At 42.2% G+C, this 22,597-nt stretch overlaps 1 long non-coding RNA gene across 1 annotated transcript; it reads left to right on the forward strand.

Annotated features, from left to right (window-relative positions):
- The first annotated feature begins 11,473 nt into the window (after positions 1–11,473).
- On the forward strand, positions 11,474–13,999 carry LOC147367530 (uncharacterized). Its single transcript, XR_015169207.1, has 3 exons — positions 11,474–11,684; positions 12,625–12,832; positions 13,057–13,999. It is a non-coding gene; the product is annotated as an uncharacterized LOC147367530 (long non-coding RNA).
- The last annotated feature ends 8,598 nt before the right edge of the window (positions 14,000–22,597 follow it).

Below are 22,597 nucleotides of genomic sequence, written 5' to 3' on the forward strand. Positions count from 1 at the left end.
AAGGGGTTTCACCCATCCTGATAAAAATATATAAGGAGAGAAGAGAGGGTTTATGTGTGCTTTTTGAGTGAAACAATATAGACAACTTTGTCTAAATCCTAGATTCCTCATTCAGCCTTCAGTCAGAGAATGTGTACAGAGTTGAAACCAAGCACTCCACCTAACAGAGAATTTCATAATGAAATCTCTCACATGCTGAAGTGAAGTCATATATAGCACTGTTGCACAATTTAATGATGTGGAGGTTGAAGCCAAATTTATATGAAGAACAGATGGGCTAACAGCTAACAGAAAGGGAAAAACTGCCCCCAAATAGGGCTTGTTAAATATTATTATCTCTGAATATAAGCAGGGAGTAAACGCATTCTGTTTGGCACAAGCTGAAAAATTTTAGGCCTTTTTAATTCACAGTCATTCCTTTTATACATACATAAAAGAGTTATAATGGGATATCTTTCAACCTGATGAGTACACCTAACATGGTTTTCACTGGCAAATTAAATTCCTCCTTATAAAGAATTCTACCCAAATACGTTGTCTCTGAGAGATATATTTAGACCCTATGGACAGAAGGCAAAATGTGGACCAAGGCTGACTTTTCTAATCTAGTGAATGGAACAGTGACAAGTGGTCTAGAAACCAGAAATTTCCACCTTGTTCCTTCTAAATATTTTCTGTCCTGTCAGTTTACAGATTCTTGAAATTTCTTTCCCAATGATATCCTCTCATTTTGCAATTAAAAAAACGAAATAAGACAGGCAAGTATTTCTACACATGTAGCACCTTGGCTAAATTTCTTACTAATGAGTAGTTGACTGATGGAAAAAAATTTGTTCTCAAGTAGTGAATTTCAGCAGAACAGCTGGGGATGGTCAGGTAAAGAGGGCACAGGCTGGTCAAGAGAGTGGAGGGAGTGCAAGAAAGAGCAAGGCTTCGGCTGAGTTGGAGAAAGACAAATGTTACTTTGTTTGGTTACATAAAGCTTAACTTTAGCTAATATAAGGAGTTTAAATAATTACCAGACTTTGGCCAAAATCTGGGTCTTCAGCACTGACTTTTAAGGAATAAGATCTGATCTGTCAGACATGATAATATCACAGTGTGATTTTAGGGACACTGAAAAAAAGTTGTGGTCCGAGATGTACCCTCAGCCTGTCAGTTAGTATCTGAAATTCCTCAAACAGTGTGATCTCTTTGGTGAGTGCTTTTTGATGAGTGCTGAAAGGCCAATATCTCTAGAAGGGTTATTACTTTTAAAGAATGATACCTTTTTCACATATGGATTCACAGGTATAGATGGGAGGATGGGGGATTAAGGTTGATAGTAGGGAGGATAGAGAAAAGTTGTAACTGGGTGCTTGAGAAGGAGATGAAGAACTTGCAAAAAGGTGCAGAAAGAGGAGGCTGGGACAAGAAAAGCTAGTAGTGACTACAGTTGTACTGCTGTTAAGTTGCTTCAGTCTTGTCCAACTCTGTGCGACCCCATAGACGGCAGCCCACCAGGCTCCACCGTCCCTGGGATTCTCCAGGCAAGAACACTGGAGTGGGTTGCCATTTCCTTCTCCAATGCAGGAAAGTGAAAAGTGAAAGTGAAGTCGCTCAGTCGTGTCCGACTCTTCGGGACCCCATGGACTGTAGCCCACCAGGCTCCTCCATCCATGGGATTTTCCAGGCAAGAGTGCTGGAGTGGGGTGCCGTTGCCTTCTCTGATAGTTCTACTACTACTAATAAAGTACAACCTGTTGAGTGGTTTCAATATGCCAGGCACTCTTTCAAGTATTTTACACATCATATATTTAGATATGCATGTGAAGTCATTCAGTCGTGTCCAACTCTTTGCAACCCCATGGACTGTAGCCTACCAGGCTCCTCTGTCCATGGGATTTTCCAGGCAATAGCACTGGAGTGGATTGCCATTTTCTTCTCCAGGGGATCTTCCCAACCCAGGGATTGAACCTGGGTCTCCCGCATTGTAGACCGATGCTTTACTGTCTGAGCCACCAGGGAAGTCCTACATCATATTTTATATATCATATTTGCTCATCCAAAAAACTTGTTGATATCATCATATAAATGTCTGTATATCAGTCATTCAACAGACCTTCACTGATAGTCCACCATGTGCCACATACTTTTTCAAGGGCTAGAGTAATAGAAGTTAAACAGAATAGCCAAGGGTGCTGATTTTACAGAATTTGCACCTTAGTGGGAGAAAGCACCCAGAGAATAAAGTGAGTAAAGAGACAAATAACATTATTCTAGGTAATGATAAGCTCAGTCTATTATCAGGATAGAATGACAGAGAAGAATAGGGGTGTGGAGGTGAAAGAGTGGTCAGGAGGTAGCTCTCTGGGGACGACTCGAGGGACCTGCCACCCAAATGAGGAAGAGGCAGGCTGCATGAAGTATGGAGAGGATTTTGGGAAAAGAGCACCACACTTGCAAATGCCCTTGGGTGGGACAAGGTTGGTTTGTTCAAGGTTCAAGGAATTGAAGGAAGGCCATTGTATCTGGGGCACAGTGAACAAAGTGGAGAGAGGCAGAAGGTGAGTGAAGCCAGCTAGGAAGGGACAATATTATGTAAGGCCTATAATATGGATTTTATTCAAAGTAATAGGAAGCACTTAGGAGTAGCAAACTCTGAAAGGTGCATATGATTTATCTTCTGTCTGATAAGTTCACCAACTGCCTTCATTCTAAAGTGCACTCGTTTTGTCCTTGATCAGACCAGACATTTGCTGTAGTTTTAAGAAAGGAGCAATACCTCAGAGTGAGACCGGTCAAGAGAGTCTTTGTGGAGGAAGCTAAGCTTGAGTTGGTCATGTAGAAAGGTGAGAGTTCAGATAAAGAGGCCGAAGTCAGAGGCTGGCTGCCTGCAGCAGGACTCACTTTTCTTATCTGTCCTTACCTTTGTGTGTGTGTGTATGTGCTCAGTTGTTCAGTTGTGCTCCTATGGATTGTAATCCACCAGGCTCCTCTGTCCATGGAATTTTTAAGGTAAGAATACTGGAGTGGGTTGTCATTTCCTACCTGAGGGTATCTTCCCAACCCAGGGATCCAACTTTTGTTTCTTGCATCTCTCGTACCTCCTGCATTGGCAAGAAGACTCTTAACCACTGAGCCACCAGGCTTTGTCTGAATATATTTATCAGGAACTCATGCTCCTTGAAGATGTGTGCATGCACATATGTGAGCATGTGTGTGTGTGTATGTGTACACTCATGCACACACTCTACACTCTTAGGAACCAAAAGAGATTTATTTTGAAGCTTAATTTTTTTCAGCTTACCATTGGAGTGTGGCCTTGTAGCACAATGCAAGCTCTTTGGGGATGAAAATTTTCATTTGCTCTTAAATATTTGCCACATTAGTACAGTATGTCTACTGTCTCTAAAATCTTAGTAGTGGTGGTAGATGATTGACTCCATTCATCAAATCATTGCTGAGGACTTACTCCATGCGAGGTGCTGGTAATGAACTGTCTCAACAAAGATGGATAATTGCATGGCTTGTCCTCAAGGAATACATCTGTAACTAAAATAAAGCTTTATGTGTCTGTGTCAGCTTCTTTCAGGTTTTCAAAACTGGACATGAGCTTTATTTCAGGTTCTTTGACTTCCTAAAAGTCCATCTGCACATTAGCTCACTCTCATGCAATCCAGACTCACTACCTAATCCAGAGAAGTTCCACATTGCTCTCAATTAGCCCCATCACCAGGGCAGCATGCAGAAGTAGGAGGTGCCAGAGTCAAGGGCTCGGTTTTATTACAATATTCAAGTGGTCATGGATAGCTGGAGCCTTTGAAATGGACACACAAATTATTTATGGATAGAAAGCATTGAGAGGAGGAAGTCTCAGAAATGAAAATCCAAGAGAAGTAAATGGGGAATGCATCCCAGGGAGATGATTAATCTTTAACGAAAATAGACTAGGGTATATTTGTTTCAAGACAGATTCCTATGTTTTGCTGCTTTATAGTGATAATCTTTGTGAGAAATTTTGGGGTTGAAGAGAGGATTTGTGCAGTAAGTCTGGTTTATGAAATACTACATCCTTAGCATCTGCATGTGAGAACTGGACCATAAAGGGGGCTGAGCACCGAAGAACTGATGCTTTCGAAATGTGGTACTGGAAAAGACTGTTGAGAGTACCTTGGACAGCAAGGAGATCAAACCAGTCAGTCCTAAAGGAAATTAACTCTGAGTATTTACCAGAAGGACTGGTGCTGAAACTGAAACTCCAATACTTTGGCCACCTGATGCAAAGAGCCAACTCATGGGAAAAGACCCAGATGCTGGGAAAAATTCAAGGTCGGAGGAGAAAGGGATGACAGAGGATGAGATGGTAGGATGGCATCACTGATTCAACAGAGATGAGTTTCAGCAAACTCCTGGAGATAGAGGAGAACAGGGAAACCTGTCATGCTGTGGTCCATCAGGTTGCAAAGGGTAGGACATGACTGAGCCAGTGAACAACAAAAGCATCTGCATACTGGGGGAGGGACAGGGTACTTTCTCTGGGGCATGATATCCTTATATTTGCCTGAGACGTGGTTTCTATCCCCCTGAGGTTTCCCTAAAATATTTCCTTTTAGTAAATATTTTCTTAAGCACCAGTCATGTACCTGGAACTATGAGAAACAAGAGGTTACAATGGTGAGCAAGATATGCATAGACAAACGTGAAGCAAATGATTACCAAGGAAGTCACTGATTTTACTTGTAATTAATATTATGAGTGTTATGAAGAGGAAACATGCAGCAGTAAATATTTTGGCCACCTCAATATGACAATGTAGATGGAACTTTTCCTGACTGTGTGCTGCTTCTGGACCTGGGTTTATCTTTATTAACCATGAACAGGATGTAGTCAAGTTGGGCTAGTACAAGGAGGACTCCATTCCTTGCTGTTCCTCTGGATCTGTGTTTCTCTCCAGCTCCATCTCTCTCAGTCACCCTGCCTCTTCTCTTAGTCCTGCACAAACTGTGACCTCCTTTAGGTCAAGGATCATGATATTCACTCTGAGGACCAGTACTCTGCATGTGAAAGTGAAAGTCGCTCAGTCGTGTCCTACGCTTTATGACCCCATGGACTATATAGGCCATAATACTGGAGTGGGTAGCCGTTCTCTTCTCTAGGGGATCTTCCCAACCCAGGGATCAAACCCAGGTCTCCTGCACTGCAGGTGGATTCGTTACCAGCTGAGCTACTCGGGAAGCCCAGTATTCTGCACAGTACATACCAAATGCCAAATAAATGTTAGTTCACTTGACCTGTAGACCTTCCTGTTGCTTCTCTACTTCCAAGTTGAGGCTTTGGCTGGGCAGAAGGGGTGTGGGTCTTACCTGGGTGTTATTCTTCAATAAGACCCTTCATTGAACATTCTTCAGTGAGGTTTGGCTAATGGGCTTAGACAGGTGCTAAAAGGTGAGGGTGGTTGCTTCAATGAGGGAGAAGTCTTGTGCTCCTGGTCCTCCATAGGGTGATACAGGTTTTGTGCAGACTCTTTCTACTGAGATCTCAAGGGATGTGAGAAGTTTAGGTGTCAAATTTATTCCTGAGAAGTTTCAGAATCAGACTGATGGCTACATCTTGGCCAGGGCCTTCCAGATTCTCTCTGAGGTACCTCCAACATATTCAGATGGGAGACATCAGTGTTTCATGGAAAATATAATATAATACAATTGTAACTGCATTCCCCCAGACAAAAAATAGTTTTTCCTTGCATTCTTTAGACCAGTACCATTCACCCCTAAACATTAGTGCTACCCCAGAATCCAACTTTCTTTCTATCACTACCTGTTTTCCCTCCATGCTTAGTCATCTCCTCCTAAATCTATTATGCCTCTCCCCTTCTTCTCCGTCTCTGCTACAGACTGTCTAGAGCAGACAACTGATCACCCTTCTCCAACTCATGTCCCCAGAGATACCCTTCCAAATTACAAATTTGTAGCCAACTCACTGGAAAAGACCCTGATGCTGGGAAAGATTGAAGGCAGAAGGAGAAGAGGGCATTAGAGGATGAGATAGTTGGATGGCATCACTGATTCAATGGACATGAACTTGGGCAAATTTGAGGAGATGGTGAGGGACAGAGAAGCCTGGCATGCTGCAGTCCATGGGGTTGCAAAGAGTTGGACACGACTTGGAACTTAACAACAACCCTTGAGGGAGCGCTGTCACCTACAGCGTAAGATGCAGAGTCTAAAGGAGGTGTAAAAAGCCCTTGCAATCTGATTCTTGGCCACTTGATTTTTCTTGTCCTCCATTTTCTGTTCCTCATGTATTCTTTGCTCCTGTTACACCAAACTAGATGGGATTCTGGACCACTCCATGCTCTTCAGGCCCCTGTTACACGAAGTGCCATCTCTCTGGATACTCTTCCAGGCTCTTGCTGCTCTTTTTCTATGTAAGCCTTGCCAGTATCTACTCATCATTCAAGGTCCAGCTCAAGTTTCCTCGCTTCTCAGCAGTTCACTCAGTCTTCCCATCCACGCAACCTATCCAGTTAATCATGCCCTCTTCTGGAACACCATGGTTTCGGCATGACTCTATTTTGGGATTTTTCACATGATATTGAAGTTTTCTCTGTTCATCCTTTTGTTCCTTGCTTTTGCAGTGTACAGATTTAGGTTCCCAGAACTTCATACTCCACTTCTTACTAAGTAAGTGATGGTGGACACATACAACCCCTATCAAATTAATTTTCTGTTTAAAGGAGCTAAGAAGATGCACTTTATAGATTGTTATGAAGGTTAAACAAGATGAAGCACAGTGTCTGGAACATAGTCACAGTTAAACAAGATTACCAGATAATATGGTCTATTAGCATATCAGTGTAGATAGGAATTGTCTTCTGGAGATATCTGGAACTGAGTATATCGTAAGAAAGGGTTTCCTTGGTGTTTTGGGCTTAAAGTAACAGATGTAGGGGCGTGGGTGCAAGTCCACTGCTACTATCAGTTGTTGAAGGGAAAGTTTCACTAAGGGAGAAGGCATCATCCTGGAGAAAAGACTAGATAGGAGCTTTGAGGGGGTGCTAGCCTGGAGCTGCTGTGGGGGGAGGGCAGGGAGGATATGGGGTGATGGAAAATGAGCAGGTTGCTATTTTCATTGTGCCCCCAAAGGACTTTCAAGTCAGGATGAATGCAAACTGGACAGAATCATTAAAAAATATTATATGGATATATTTTATGGATTTGAGTTAACCTATTGAATGGTCTCTATGAATTTAGCGTGAAAGAAGTTCAAAGTATTGTTTTGGTCTTAGGTTATTCAACCCCACGCCGCTCATTTCTTCCCCCAAGGAGGAGAGAAAGCTACTTTTATTTTGGCACCAGTATATAATCTCAGACACACACGATCCTGTCTGCTGTGATACAGACTCAGTCCTCTTGGAGTTCAGTAAAAAGTGAAGTCAGCATGCATAGAGACCTGGGGAAAACAAACTGATTTAAGGTACTAAACTGGGAAATACTGTTCCATTTCCTTCTGAATGGAGTCCACAGTGGTGCTGGAAAGCCATCTGGAGAGCTGTTGCCCCAGGAGTAATAGCATGCTGTAATGCATTTGATTAAAAAGAGGAAGGGAAAAAAAAACCATGGGGTGTGTTATTCTCGTGCTAGGATTGGAGAGCAGTCAGCCCATGAGTCGTGGTCCATGGAGATTTTGCCTGGATTACTTTAAAAGCACTTTTGCAGAGCCGGGCAAATGAAAGTCATGTGTTTATTCATCAAGGAGACCTTCTCTTGGGGATATTTTATTTGCAGTTCTATAAAGAGGCAAAACCTCCACATTTTTAATCTTTTGTGTGAGAACTTCTAGGCACTGGAAAAGCAGTGACAGGAAGAATGAGTTTGGATGGCTCAAAAATCCTGATAGAGTTTGGGAACTTGTCCAAACTCTTTGAACTTTCCAGCTGTGCCATATTGGATTCTGTGTCTAGGGTAGCGAGTTCACTGGCAATGTGTGTGCTTCTCAGGCTATTTTGAGGTCTACATCAAGGGCTCTGTCAAGGCCCAGAGGAGCAATGGTAACACCGAGACACTCATTCTTGAGTGTGGAGATGTCGAGATAGCCTCACATTTCTTCAATGGGAGTTTGAGAGACATGCTGAGGTCATTTGTTTCATGTAGGGGAAACTTTTGTAGCAATCAAGAATGCCTTTGAGGGATTTCAGTGGTCATTTCCCAAGCTGCTCAGTCAAGTGCTGTCAGCTCAGTGCAACGGGTCTCACTATGACATCACAGCACATGTGGAATAAAACCACTTCATTGTTTGGAGATTGCAGAAGGTTGTAGCTCCAACTCCAGAAGCCAACAGTACTTTGGGACTCTGGGTTGGACCATAGGAAACTGAGTTCAACCAAAGACAGTCAAGTTCAGCTCTTTGTGATTCTCTGTACAGGCCTGGTGACCAGTCATGAAGTTTCAGGATACTTGGTACATATTTTTAAACTTGCTGAGTCCAAAGAGGGATGGAAAAAGGCTTCCATTTCCTGTCCCACTTAATTTTGTATGCCACTGGACACACAAAGGCAAATGTAATTGCTTCTGAGGTATAATTTAGGAGAGAAACATGTCCATTAGATATCTATTATTGAGTAACAAATCACCTCAGAATTTCACAGGTTAAAATGACAAGCAGCTATTATCTCACAGTTTTTCTGGGTGAGAATTCAGGAGTGGCCAAGTTGAGTGGGTCCAGCTCAGGGTCTCTCTTGAAGCTGCAGTCACAATGTCAGCCAGGGCTTCATCTGAAGGCTCGACTAAGGCTGGAAGGCCTGCTCCCAAGATGGCGCCATCATGTGGTGCTGCAGGCCCTTGCCACCTGGGCCTCGCCATTCGCCATGGAGCTGCTTACATGCCCTCAGGATATGGCAACCAGCTTCCCCAGAGTGAACTGGGAAGAGAGGCAGCTGGCAGGAAGCTACAATGCCGTGACCTAATTTTCAAAGTCAAAGACCTTTCTTCTGCCATATTCTCTTCATTGCAACTGAGAGACTAAGGGTAGCCTACTTTTAAGGAGACAAAAATTAGTGTCCACCATTTGATGGGAAAAGTATCAAAGACTTTGTAGACATATTTTAAAACCAACATACCCTCAGAAGTCACTGAGCTTCAGTTGATTGATTTTTGAAGTGATATCCAAAATATTTACTACACAATGCTATTGATGTGATTAGAAATTATGTTCATCTAATACTTTGAATGGCCCCAGTCAAATAAAGAGTAGATATGGTAATGACAATGACAGTCCTGGTGATGACAAAGAATGATCTTGGGCAAGTGACACAATCTCTGAGTGCCTTTTGGATATACCTAACAAATGAGACTATTTTGAGGATTAAATAGTGTAACTTATAAGAAAGCAGTTCCTGGCACAAAGTGAATTAGTTTTCCTAGTCTTCTGGAGGAACACCAGTGAAATGATATTTTGGTCATTCTTGTTATTAAAGTAGATCATCTTTAAAATGGAAACATCAGCTAGCGTTAAGGTCATAAATACTAAAATTGCTAGAGCACACCCACTGGGGAAAAATAGGATACTCACATTTTAAAATCTACTCATCTAGACAAAAGGGTTCATCTCTTCTCCATTAGATGGACAATTTTCTTGCATGATTCATTGTACTGTTGTTTGTGTGTCAGCCAATCACTTTAGGGTGTTGTACCTTGAGACGACATTTATCATGCACTGTTAAAAGAATGGTATAGAGCCAATCATAAAATACACACGCACACACACACCAATCTGTCATTTAGTGTGTCTTTTGGTACATTGCCATCATCTGAAAACAATTATCCTGGGAATGGTGATGAGATTGGATACGAAAAGGGATGGAAAATGTCAGAGCAAGGCATTTGATGGCAGATGGTTTTTACTGTTTCAAAATGATGCTCTGCCTGGAAGCCAGGGAAACTTTTGGTACAAAAATAAGGCCAAGCAGTTGGGTGGTATGGTGTAGCTGCCCAGTAGAGCAATCAGATTTCAGGCCCCAAGCTCAGAACAGTCCCAGGGTGGCCCAATCAGTGCAACTTAAAAAAAAGAAAAACTAGGTCCCTTGCCTCCTAAGAAACACTTCATTTAACTGGATAGGGGCTTACCAGGTGGTGCTAGTGGTAAAGAACCCACCTGTTGATGCAGGAGACAGAAGAGATGGGGATTGGATTCCTGGGTTGGGAGGATCCCCAGGAGCAGGGCATGGAAACCCACTCCAGTGTTCCTGCCTGGAGAATCCCATGGACAGAGGAGCCTGGTGGACTATAGTCCATAGCGTCCCAGAGATAGACATGACAGAAGCAACTTAGCACACATACTGTTTCTGGTGAGGTTACTCCAGCAAAGGCCTATTTACACAAAATACTTTCAAGTTTCCAGGAATTTAAGGTAAATTTGGCCAGTTCAGTTCAGTTAAGTTCAGTCGCTCAGTTGGGTCTAACACTTTGCGACCCCATGGACTGCAGCATGCCAGACCTCTCTATCCATCACCAACTCTTGGAGCCTACTCAAACTCATGTACACTGAAGTTGGTAATACCATCCAACCATCTCATCCTCTGTTGTCCCCTTCTCCTCCTGCTTTCAATCTTTCCCAGCATCAGGGTCTTTTCAACTGAGTCAGTTGTTTGCATCAGGTGGCCAAAATGTTGGAGTTTCAGCTTCAGCATCAGTCCCTCCAATGAATATTCAGGATTGATTTCCTTTAAGATGGACTGGTTGGATCTCTTTGCTGTCCAAGGGACTCTCAAGAGTCTTCTCTAACATCACAGTTCAAAAGCATCAATTCTTCAGTGCTTAGCTTTCTTTATAGTCCAACTAAGCCTCCATGAATTTGAGGAGCAAGGAAAGGTAACTTTGTAACAGAGATGTACATGTGGGAAGAACAAAGAACAAAGACCATTATCCTGCTGCTCTGGGAAGAGTTTGCTTTCCTCCTTTCCACCTCTTATTAGTCAAAGGCGGGGTGGGTGGGGAAGATTCCAGTTTTCCTTGGAATGGATTGTCAAAACTTTTCCCTCCAGGCTTGAAACTTGTTCCCCTCCAAGCTGCTCAGCACGTTGTCAAACCAGTCTTTACTTGAAAGGCAAATGTCATCAACATGAAAGATGTCATATTATAAGTACTACTCACTCCACCCCCAGGGCCCCTACCCCCACATTCTGAAACATTTTTGAAAGATGTTGCATCCTGCATCTGGGGCCTTTCAGAGTGGAGGCTGCTGGGAGCAGGCAGTCCTGCAGGGGAAGGGGCCAGGGGCCCCAAAACCTCATCTGGAGAAGGTCCTTGACTGGTTTCTGTAGAGCAAATGAGGGAGAAAAACTATTGACAAGGAAGCTGGGGTGGGGAAGACAAAGCAGGGGAAACGTCGGTTTTTATGGAGCTTGCAAACCTGAGCTCAAATATTAAAAATGCTTTCATCAGTCCCCTTAATCCAGAGAAATTCTTTTTGGCTTAGATGGGAGGAAAAAATCAGTCCCTTAAGGGGAAAGCAAGAAGAGAAGGAGGTAATAAGGATGTGAGTCAGACGCAGGGAATGGCTGGCAAAGGCATTTGTTTCACGAGGCGGAGGAGTGCTGTTCTCAGTTGATCGAACGTTGTGGACCCCTGGTAAAGCCTGCCTGCTTCTTACTGATTTCTTTCTTCAGTTATGATAAAATTTTGACTCCATTAAGTGGGGGCAAGGTGAGAAAAAAAATAGTTGTTTCTTTCTTGTTCACTTCTTCCCTAGGGACTAAGTGGCACTCGGGCTCCAAAGCTGTGTTTTCCTTTGGGTTTTGCCTTTTAATAGGGGTTGCAGAAAGTGATTATAGACATTTGAGGGGAAATAAAGCCTGTGGTTTATTAACAGAGCTGGTTTTAATCAGCAGCGATTTGACGAGGGTAACATTAGAGCTACAACACTGATAACTGATACTATGATTTTCTATGCTTTTAACCCCAAACTGAAGTCTTGTGGATTCACAGACAGAAATGCATTTGTTTCCCTGACCAGGCTGTGGGGAGTGAGTGTTTTGTGAGGACAGCATGAGAGAAGGGCCTGAGAGACTGGGGGCGGAGGCAGCTGCCTCAGGGCATCTGATTCTGTTGGTATTCCAGCTGCTAAGAAGTGAGCCTTGCAGACCTGAAGGTTTCTCAGTAAGGCCAGTGGAAGTGACAGGAATGGGGGAAGGCAGGTCCCAGCTCCCCCTGTGATGGGTAAGTATCCTGAACCCTTCTTGGTAGACCTGAGGTGATATCTCAGATCACAGGACCCTCTGTTTCCCAGAGGCAATAAGTAATATTGTTCCTTCCCTCTAATAAGAAAGTTGAAAAAGTCTAGGCCTGCTTCCAGGCAAAAGGCTGCTCTTTAGGGTAACCCAATCCTGTCCTACCCAGAACAAAATCTCCTGGATCTCTCCCACCCAGTCCATTAGCTAGCATGGCCTCTGCCAAAAGCATTGCCAACATCCCAGCGAGCTTATAGTTTGACCTTGAAAACTAAGGTCAAACTCCTGCATTAGTCAGCAACTATAGTTTGCCATATTTGCAGCCAGTTGAAGTAACTGGGTTTTCGGGAATGTTCTCCACTAGAGTAAGGCACTTTGTTTTTTCAGTGTGTTTTTTTTTTTTTTTTTTTTTAAAGGGGGAGAAATGGAGACCCAGCATTTCTCTTTCTCCGACTGACTGCTTAGTAGAAACAAGATGATGCATGAGGCCCCTCAAGACATCTGGGGATGAGGGTGATGAGTGGTCAGACTCATCCCCACCAGTCATCCCAAATTTTCTGCCACGTTCTGCGTTCCTGTGTTTAAATGGACAAGTTACTCTTCCCAGGAGAGAGAGGGCATTGGGTGTGTACAGATTCTTTCTTGTTCTCATAGGCATAGGGGCACTGGGCAGTCCCCAGGCTCTCCCCTATGTTCCTGGTGAAAGGCATCATGTAACCAGGAGATGGCTGCCGAGGTGATGGTGGCCTGGGAGGAATCTGTGTCTCTCCCCTGCAGGTGAGAGTTAGCTTAGCTCCTCCCATGTGCCCTTTTACCTCTGACCACACTGCCCTCCTGTCCCTCTGCAGTGAGCATCTCCTGGAGAAGCTGCCCAGTTCACAGCACCAGCTCCTTCTTGGGACCCCTCCTGACCCAGAGGGGTGCTCGAGGAAGCTATGTCTTACCACCCTTGGCTGCGAAGTGGACACCCAGCTCTGGAACAATAGAGTGTCTCTTCAGAACATTAAATCACTGGAGAATTGTACAGACTAGGATTTGTTAGAGTTAAATCTCTTTAATGGCAATGTTCTACAGTGGTGGTCACTGAACATTTTTTTTTTCATTATGCATGGGTTAAAAAAAAGTGGGACATGCATTCCCAATATATATTTATTTATTTTTGTGTTATACATATCTACTATTATTACTAGCTAATATCTCAAAGCATACTACATAGTTAGGGTTTTTTAAAATAAAAAGTAAATATGACCCCAGTAGCAACATACACTAATGCCTAATGCCTGGATCTCAGTTTCTAACACCATTCTCCAATAAAAAGAAGCAGGACTCCTTGGATAAATGGTTGATTCTAGAACTGGTGTGGAAAATATAGATTAGCCTGGGGCATCGTGTAATGACAGAAAGTAAGGAGGCACTCAACCGAGACAAAACGAAACAGCATAATAATAGGGGTCTGTCAAAGGAACACAGGGGCCAACTATAAGAGCTCATAATGGCCAGAGCTATAAAAGCATAAGTAACAAAACAAACAAATACTATAAGATAAATATCCATGTGTCCATACTGATATAAATAAATGATCGCATAAACAAGGAAAAGGAATAAACATCATGTTTGTTTGTTCTAACAGAATCATTCTAAATAATTTATGTATCTCATAGACTGCATATTTCCATTGTTGTTAGGATGTTATTCTTGTTGCTGTTGTTATTATAATCTTTGTATCCTTTGTTAACCCAGTGCTCAAAAACCTATTACTTAAATAAAAAACTATTTTAACTAAGGTAAAAATTACCTTTAATAAATTAGTATGTTCCCCTCTTATCCTGTTGACACAGGTGCATTTCAACAGGACCTTTCTGGAGAAACATCTGTGGAACTTGGAAGACGTGAGACTGAGCATTTATGGTATGAAGCCAGGGTAGTCATATTAGTTAGGGGCAGGCTTCATTCCTGACTCTGGTCCCCTCCTGTGGTGGAGACCTAATCTACTTTTGCTTGAGACCTTCTTTGCTTTTATTCTTAATACATGGAGACTGAGGCAGAGGACTTCAATTCCTATGGAATCCTATGGATTCCTTCTTTCAAATATTGTTTCTGTTAACCTGTTCTGTGTAACAAAACACCCCCAAACTTAGTGTTTTAAAACAGCAATGAATTACTATTTTTCAAGATACTGTAGTTGACAAGGCAGTTCCTCTGCTGATTTTCCATAGGGCCACTCAGCTATATTCATTTGAAGGGTCAGCTGGACTAGACTCCAGTCACTCACATGACTAGTAGGTGATGCTGATCCTTGGCCTGAGTACCTGGGTTCTCTTCCCTATGGCCTCTCATCCTCCAAGAGTGGCTTCCTTATGTGGCAGCCTCAAGGTAGCCCAAGATGGCAAGAGCACAAGCTACAAGCTCTCTTTAGGCTGGGGTTCCAGATTTCATGCATTTTAACAACATTCTATCAGTCAAAGCAGGTCACAAGGCCCGTCCATGATGAAAAGATAGGGAAACAGATTCTACCTCTTAATGGGAGGAGCTGCAAAGACTTTGTGCCCTGTGAAATCTACCACAGACAGCTATGTAGCATCTCCATGATTCAGACCCCAGTAACTGAGATTACCACCCAGACCTTTGCAGAAACCCTCTATTTGTAATACTCTCAAAGGGCCAGAGGAAGGAGGTACCAATAGTATGATATTCTTGAAGATTTCTCTCTTTGCGCAGAGGTAGAAGATTTTGAGCTGTCTCATTTGTGAGGAAGGACCCCACCTTGGCTAACCAGCATGCATTTCAGGGTTCTGCCTACATTGCCACACTAGTTCTTGAAGGTGATGGTAATTTCCAAAAGATTGAATTTCTAAGCCTAAGAGTATGAAATGACTTGAAGAGCATCATCATAAAACTGTATTTCTAAAACGCTCAGTTTGCCAGAGAGGAATTCAGAGTGGGAGAGAAAAGATCCTACCATCTGTATAAATTTGCAAGGTTCACCAAAGATAGTCTTTTCTGTACCCTGCCAGTTTGTAAAAAGAATTAGTAAGATACATTGAATTCCCTGGTCATGCCCTTCCACTCAAACATGAGGAACATTTTGAATAATATCCCTTTGCACCGTGGGGGAAGCAGAAATGTGTAGTGAATTCATGCAACACCTCATTCAACCCTCACAACCGCATTCAGAGGGAAGAATTAACTGAGGAAATGGTTTCTGAGAGGTTAAGAAACTGTCCAATGTCTCATAGCTAGTAAGAACTGAAAGTGGAATTTAAATATTCAGTTTTGTCTGTATGATGCTAAGACCTACTTACCACCACTGCGTATCTCCCAGGAGGATGTACATAAAAGACTTGTCAGATCATGCCTTGGATAAAGGGATACAAGAAACCAAGGAGTTGGAAGAAAAAAATCCCAGAGGGTTAAGTTTTGAAGGGGATTTTTTAAATGGTCTAGAAGAACAATGTTATTCCATCTTTATCAAAGAAGGGGTAAAGAGAAAGAGTAGGAGAGAGAGGGGGAGATGAGGAAGGGGAGGAGGAGGAGAAGGGGAAAGAGAGAAGAGGAAAGAAGGAAGAGGAAAGAGGGAAAAGGTGGCCTTCAACAAGGTCCTGGTAACAAAGAGGCATTTTCCTTCAGCCAAAGGGAAGTTCAAGGCACTCTCTGGTATGTTGTCCAGGCCATTTTGGGCTTTCCAGGCAAGCATGTGATATGACCAGGATAGTAAAGGTGAGCCTGGGAAAAGTCATTAGTTAAATTCCATTCAATTCAACCTAGCATTGTGTAGGGAAATCTTTTGTCTTCTTAACTAAGACTCTTTTGTAAGGTACTGTCATTCTGTACCACACAAACATAAACCTCTGGGGACAAGCTATTGAGATACCAACTTTTGCCTTGTTTGCACATACAATTTTCTGCTTTGCTTCACTCTGACTGGGCATGTTGAAGACCCATGCCCTCACCTCATAGCCGGGGAGGGAGCAGGGCTGTGGAAGGGGTGGGTAAGGGAGATGGTCTTATTGTCCAGCCTGGAATTGGACTCCATACATATCTCACCTATGCTGGTGACTGCCTCACAATGAAAGTGGGCCCGCGCCTGACAGCAGGCTGAGAAGAAGAAGAGCTGAGAGAAGCCAGCAGATTATAGATTAAAGGCAGGATAACTAGAGAGTCTTCTCTACTGTGATGGAGTAGGGAAGGGGGCCCACAAATACTGACATCAGGTGTTCTGCTAATCACATAGGTAGGAACCTGGAACCAGATTTTTCTGCTCTGGAAGAATAAGAAAGTGGTACGTCCCTTGCACTCAAGAGTTGCAGGGAAAATTTACAGTCATTACACATATATTTATATATACACTATTTTCTGGTAATGTCTAGCTATTTCATGTTCTTCAGACTTACTTCTGCTGCTGAGTTCTTGGAAAGGCTGAGATCACTTCTTACACTCGCATATCCCTTGGTTCTAGGCTGACAGTCATTGCCTTAGATGACCTGTGCTGCTTTTGATGCTTGTAGCGTATTGAAAGCTTATTGAAGATTATTAAATGATTCTCAAATTTCCTAAGCATTTTAACAAGAGGAACCAACCTAATGACAGCTGAGGGATACCATGCTACTCCCAGCAACTGGCACAGGGGTCCCCAACCCTGCCCTAAATTTGGGACAGCACGTGTCTTGTTGCTTATCTGGGGAGGAGCCAGCCTACTCCCCCACAGACACCAGCTACCCTGCCTCTGTGACATTCGTGATCACGTGGAGAGATTTGTCCAGTCTTCACCTTTAGAAGAACACTGACCCATTAGTAATGTTCTCCTCAATCTTTTCTTTCACTGTAGCTCTATCTGACGGTCATAATCCTAGTTAACAAACCAGCACCAACTGTCTTGTAGTTTAGGATTTCGAGTAGAACTTTTTTTTCAACTAAGTGTTCTATGCCTTAGATGAAGTTTAGAGTTAGACTGATGCATCTTTGGGGTTTCAGCCAGGGAGACTGGACTCTGCTGCTCATGTCATTTACATACAGGGAACATGAATGATCAGATGGGGGTGGACAGATCAGGGCTTCCCTGGCCCTCAGAGGTCGTATTTCCACAGGGGATTCAAGAAGTCATAGCTGTCAAACTGAGCCACTCAGGGGAGTACTAGTATTTTTCACATTTCCCAGTATGACTCTGTGTGTGTGTGTGTGTGTGTGTACACACGCATGTGTGCATGTGTAGGGGGGCTCACACGTCATTCCTCCACCCATTCTGAAAGTATTTGATAAGTGGAGATAAAGAATTTTGATGAGAAAGAGGTTGTTAACAAGTTCACATAGGATGAGTGTCTCTTTGGCACAGCTGATGCTGTAGGATTTGAAAACTGGGCTTTTCTATTTGGGAAATAAAGAAGTAGGTTGATTTACTTATAGGCTGTGTCCTGAAAGAAATTATCATTGTGTTTTCTAAGCACATAAGTAACATATTTTTATTGTGAAAAATTTGGAAGAGCCAAAAGGGCAAAGACAAAATTTAAATTACCAATAATTCTGTTATTACATGTATGTAAGATTAAAATAAATACTGTGTGTATATGCTAAGCATGGTATATAATGTGATGCAATGTATAACATAAAAATTATATATGTTATAATGCATTATATTCTATTTTCCATACAAATTGGGAAAATTACACATACTGTGTTGCAACTTAAATGGTATGTAATTTCAGATTCTCTTAAATGTAAATAATATAAATAAGAATTTGATGATAGAAGAATAACTGAATGAACAATTGCATTAATGAACAAATGCATGAACAGGTTCATTTTCCAATTGGCAATGGAAGACTTAGAACCATTGGGAAGGTTTTAAACTAGAGGAAATCTGAGAGATTTAGAATAACCTTGTCATAATGAAATGGTACTCCATTCCATCCTAACTTCATTCCCAAAATACACACACATGTGCACACATTTCTTTAGGTACTAGCTCTTGTTTATCTCACTGTGAACTTGCCTAGTACCAGAAGTCTTATCCTATAGACTCGACTCTCAAAAATACAGAAAAAAATCCTCTCTCCTCCCTATCTCTCTGTTACACACACACCCCCCACACACACCAGCACCATCACCTTTTCTGAAGCATAAATAAATAAGTCATGTGGGAAGCTCTTATGTAATTCTGAGATTTCAACATTGCTTATGTTGGGCTGTTATGAGGTGTTATCTTTTTTTTTTTTTTCCTTTTGGCATCCTCTTCTTTCTCTTCAGAGATAAACTATGACTTAACACATACAGCTTCAAATAAAAACCTGCCCAGTTTTTCTGAGGTCAACTGCATCTGACTCAACAAATGGTAAATTGCTTTGAGACTGGTTGTTCTTTACTGCCTTCCAAACATTGCAGAAAGATGAAAATGGGAAAACAAACACTACAGCAAAAAATATGGGATAAGAGAAAATCAAATATCATTTCCCTTCCCTCCAACTTTGTTTTGATAATAGGCTTCTGCTGTCAGACTGTCCTCACTTGAGTCCTGACTTTGGCCACACTTAACAGTATGACCACGGTCTTTACCTTGACTTCTCTATGTTCTAGTTTCCTCATTAGTACAATGGGGATAATAGTAGTACTATTTTATAAAATTCATGTGAGGTTTAAACTAGAGATTATATGTATATCATGTATATGTACATCACCTGATGCAGGGGATACAGGGACTTTTAAATACAAAGTGCTAAATACTAAGCAGTTGTAATTTCATTATTAGTCTTAATGCTATTAATAATATTATTGGGCTTAATATTAACTTGAAACCAAAGAATTGTAGAAGGAGCCACAGAGTTCACCATAAATTTCCTCCTCAAATACTGATTTAATTTTATTTTGGATCATTAAAATGAATATAAACATGGATAACATCCATGAACATCTATGAGGGGCTAATGGGAAGCATTCAGACAATTTCCTGCTTATAAAAGGAATCTAACATGATAAAAACAAATGAATCCCCAGGGAGACCTTCCTAAAATTTCTAACTACAGCTCCTCATGATCCATAATGCTATGTTGTCTCTTGTTTCAGTACAGTATCCAGATTATAAATTAATGGCCTTGATTGGCAAATTACCCCATGTAGTCAATATCTCTTCATGAGAGTGACTGTAAGAGGGACCTAATTCTGTTAAAGATTCAGTTACAAAGGAGCATGTCAAAGCCGATGAGGTATGATGCTGTCATGGGATTGGGGTTTAGCACCATGAAACTGATCATCCATGAGTCATTTTTTGGCTCAAACACAGGGAGCCTCCAGGGAACACTAAGAGAATTTGCTAGTGTTCTGGCAGCCATCTCGGGGCTGTGTGTTCTGCCCAAACTGCACAAACCATGAGACCAGGGCAAGGGAGCCCGGGATGGATAATATTTCCTGACCTCTTTCTTTCTGGTATGTACAGAGCTTCAGAACTTGGGAGAATGCTGTGTGGATCAGTATTTGGTGTTGAATGAGGTAGGGATGAGAAGACACATCATAATTTCTCCCTTCCTGCTTCTATGAAGATGTCTGGCTGGGCCCAGAGCTTACCAGCAGTTCACTGGAAAGGCGCAGGATTGGGAGTAGGGGGGGAGTAGGAGTTTCCCCAGGCCTCTTCAGAGTTGATGGGGGCCTGTCTCTGAGGTGTGTCCATCACCAGCACGTAGTGCATGGCTCCTCATGAAGGTCTTTGACATCCCCTTGTGCAAACGTACTACAGGATTTCCCTACAGACTGAGCTGAAATTGAACCAAATGTGAGAGCATATTATCTTTGCTCATTTTTCTCCTTCCTAAATATGCCTCTTGTCATCTCGGACATCTTGGTCTGCTCTCTCCAGCCTGCCAGAAATAGCATTCTTTATCACAGGTTTGTGTCAGTGTGACTATTTCCACAGTGGGCACCACAGCATCCCCTGGGTACTCCTCCCTGTATAGCACATTGGTGTTAACCTCAAATGGGATGACTTCACTGCTGGAATGGGAAGACTCTTTCTTCATCAGCATACATATATTTATAAGTACTCTAGCAAAAAACTGTATTCATTGTCAACCGAAAAATGTTGCTGTTCTTAACTAAGTTGTGTCTGACTCTTTGTGACCCCATGGACTGCAACACACCAGGCTTCCCTGTCCTTCAATATCTCTTGGAGTTTTCTCAAATTCATGTCCATTGAGTCAGTGATGCTCTCTAACTATCTGATCCTCTGCTGCCCCATTCTCCTTCAATCTTTCCCAGCATCAGGGTCTTTTGTGATGAGCTGACTCTTAGAATCAGGTGAAGCTTCTTCTGCTTCATTGACTACACTAAAGCCTTTAACTGGATCACAACAAACTATGGAAATTCTTAAAGAAATGGGAATACCAGACTACCTTACCTGTCTCCTGAGAAATTTGTATGAGGGTCAAAAAGCAACAGTTAGAACCTGACATGGAACAATGGACTGGTTCCGTTGTACTGCTGAAACCTAGCTTAAAGGATTTTGAACATAATCTTGCTAGCATGTGAAATGAAGCTTCAACTTCAGCAACAGTCCTTCTATTGAATATCCAGGGTTGGTTTCTTTTAGGATTTACTGGTTTGATCTCCTTTCAGTCCAAGGGACTCTCAAGAGTCTTCTCCAGCACAACAATTTGAAAGAATCAATTCTTCGGCACTCAGACTTCTTTACAATCCAACTCTCACATCTGTACATGACTACCAGAAAAACTGCAACTTTGACTATATGGACCTTTGTCAGCAAAGTGATGTCTTTGCTTTTTAATACAGTTAGGTTTGTCACAGCTTTTCTTCCAAGGAACAAGCATTTTTTAATTTCATGGCAGCAGTCACTGTCTGCAGCAATTTTGGAGCCCAAGAAAATAAAATTTTTCACTGCTTCCCTTCTATTTGCCATGAAGTAATGGGGCCGGATGTCATGAATCTTAGTATTTTGAATGTTGAATTTCAAGCCAGCTTTTTCACTCTCCTCTTTCACCCTCATCAAAAGGCTCTTTAGTTCCTCTTCACTTTCTGCTGTTAGAGTGGTATCATCTACGTGTCTGAGGCTGTTGACATTTCTCCTGGCAATCTTTTTTTTTGAGAATGATATTTTATTTTGCAAATATTCTGAGGACTACAAGCTCATCTCCTGGCAATCCTAATTCCAGCTTGTGAGTCATCTAGACCAGAATTTCACATGCTGTATTTTGCATATAAGTTCAATAAGCAGTATACAGCCTTGTAGTACTCCTTTCCCAATTTTGGAACCAGTCCATTGTTCCATGTCAGGTTCTAACTATTCTTCTTGACCCTCATACAAGTTTCTCAGGTGATAGGTAAGGTAGTTTGGTGTTCTCATTTCTTTAAGAATTTTCCATAGTTTGTTGTGATCCACACAGTCAAAGGCTTTAGTGTAGTCAATGAAGCAGAAATAGATGTTTTTCTGGAATTCTCTTGCTTTCTCCATGATCCAACAAATGTTGGCAATTTGCTCTCTGATTCCTCAAATGACTTCTGGATTGAAGGGGCTTCCCTAGTGGCTCAGATGGTAAAGAATCTTCCTGCAATGCAGGAGACCTGGGTCCAATCTCTGGGTCAGGAAGATCTAGAGATGGGAATGACTAGCCACTCCAGTATTCTTGCTTAGAGAATTCCATGAACAGAGGAGCCCTGTGGGCTACAGTCCACAGGCTTGCAAAGAGTCGGGCATGACTGAGCAACTAACACAGTTATACGTTTAAGACGGATGGACAATTAGGTAGATATCCAGAGACCGGCATGAAATCCAGTGATTTCTGCCATGACTTTCCAGTGTGCCTTCACGTATTAGGCGCTTAATTTTTCTTGATCTCAGTTTCTGGAAGGAGTTCATCTTTGAGTCAATTGTATCTTTAAGCTCAAATTTTAATTTTAGATTTTTTGATACGATATATAGATATATTACATATATCAAGAAGTGTAAATATCCATCAGTATCTATCTGTAGATAGATAGACATTCTTGATTGTCTTAAGGATTAAAGAGATGTAGATTTAAAGTCCTTCAATCACATCGCCTGGTGCATAGAAGTCACTCAGTAAGGAGTGGGTTGCCATACCCTTCTCCAAGGGATCTTCCCAACCCAGGGATCGAACTCAGGTTTCCCACATTGCAGACAGATTCTTTACAGACTGGGCCACCTGGGAAACCCCAAATATGTGCTGAGTCATTACTATTCCTACCCACACAAGCATGCATATACTTAAGCCACCTCTGAGTTATAAACCCTCAGTTGAACTCATAACTAATAGCTGAAGGGGTGTAGCTACATCTCCTGTCCATGAATGATTGCTGCCTTCACTACTGGACACCTTGCAGCTCTCCCCTTGAATTCCATGGAAGTGCTGGAGTCTCGGGACTGGAGGGTGA

This window comes from Bos grunniens, chromosome 8 (assembly GCF_055505025.1).
Source record: "Bos grunniens cultivar Pamir isolate PY7600 chromosome 8, Bosgru_T2T1.0, whole genome shotgun sequence".
Taxonomy (NCBI): Eukaryota; Metazoa; Chordata; class Mammalia; order Artiodactyla; family Bovidae; genus Bos; species Bos grunniens.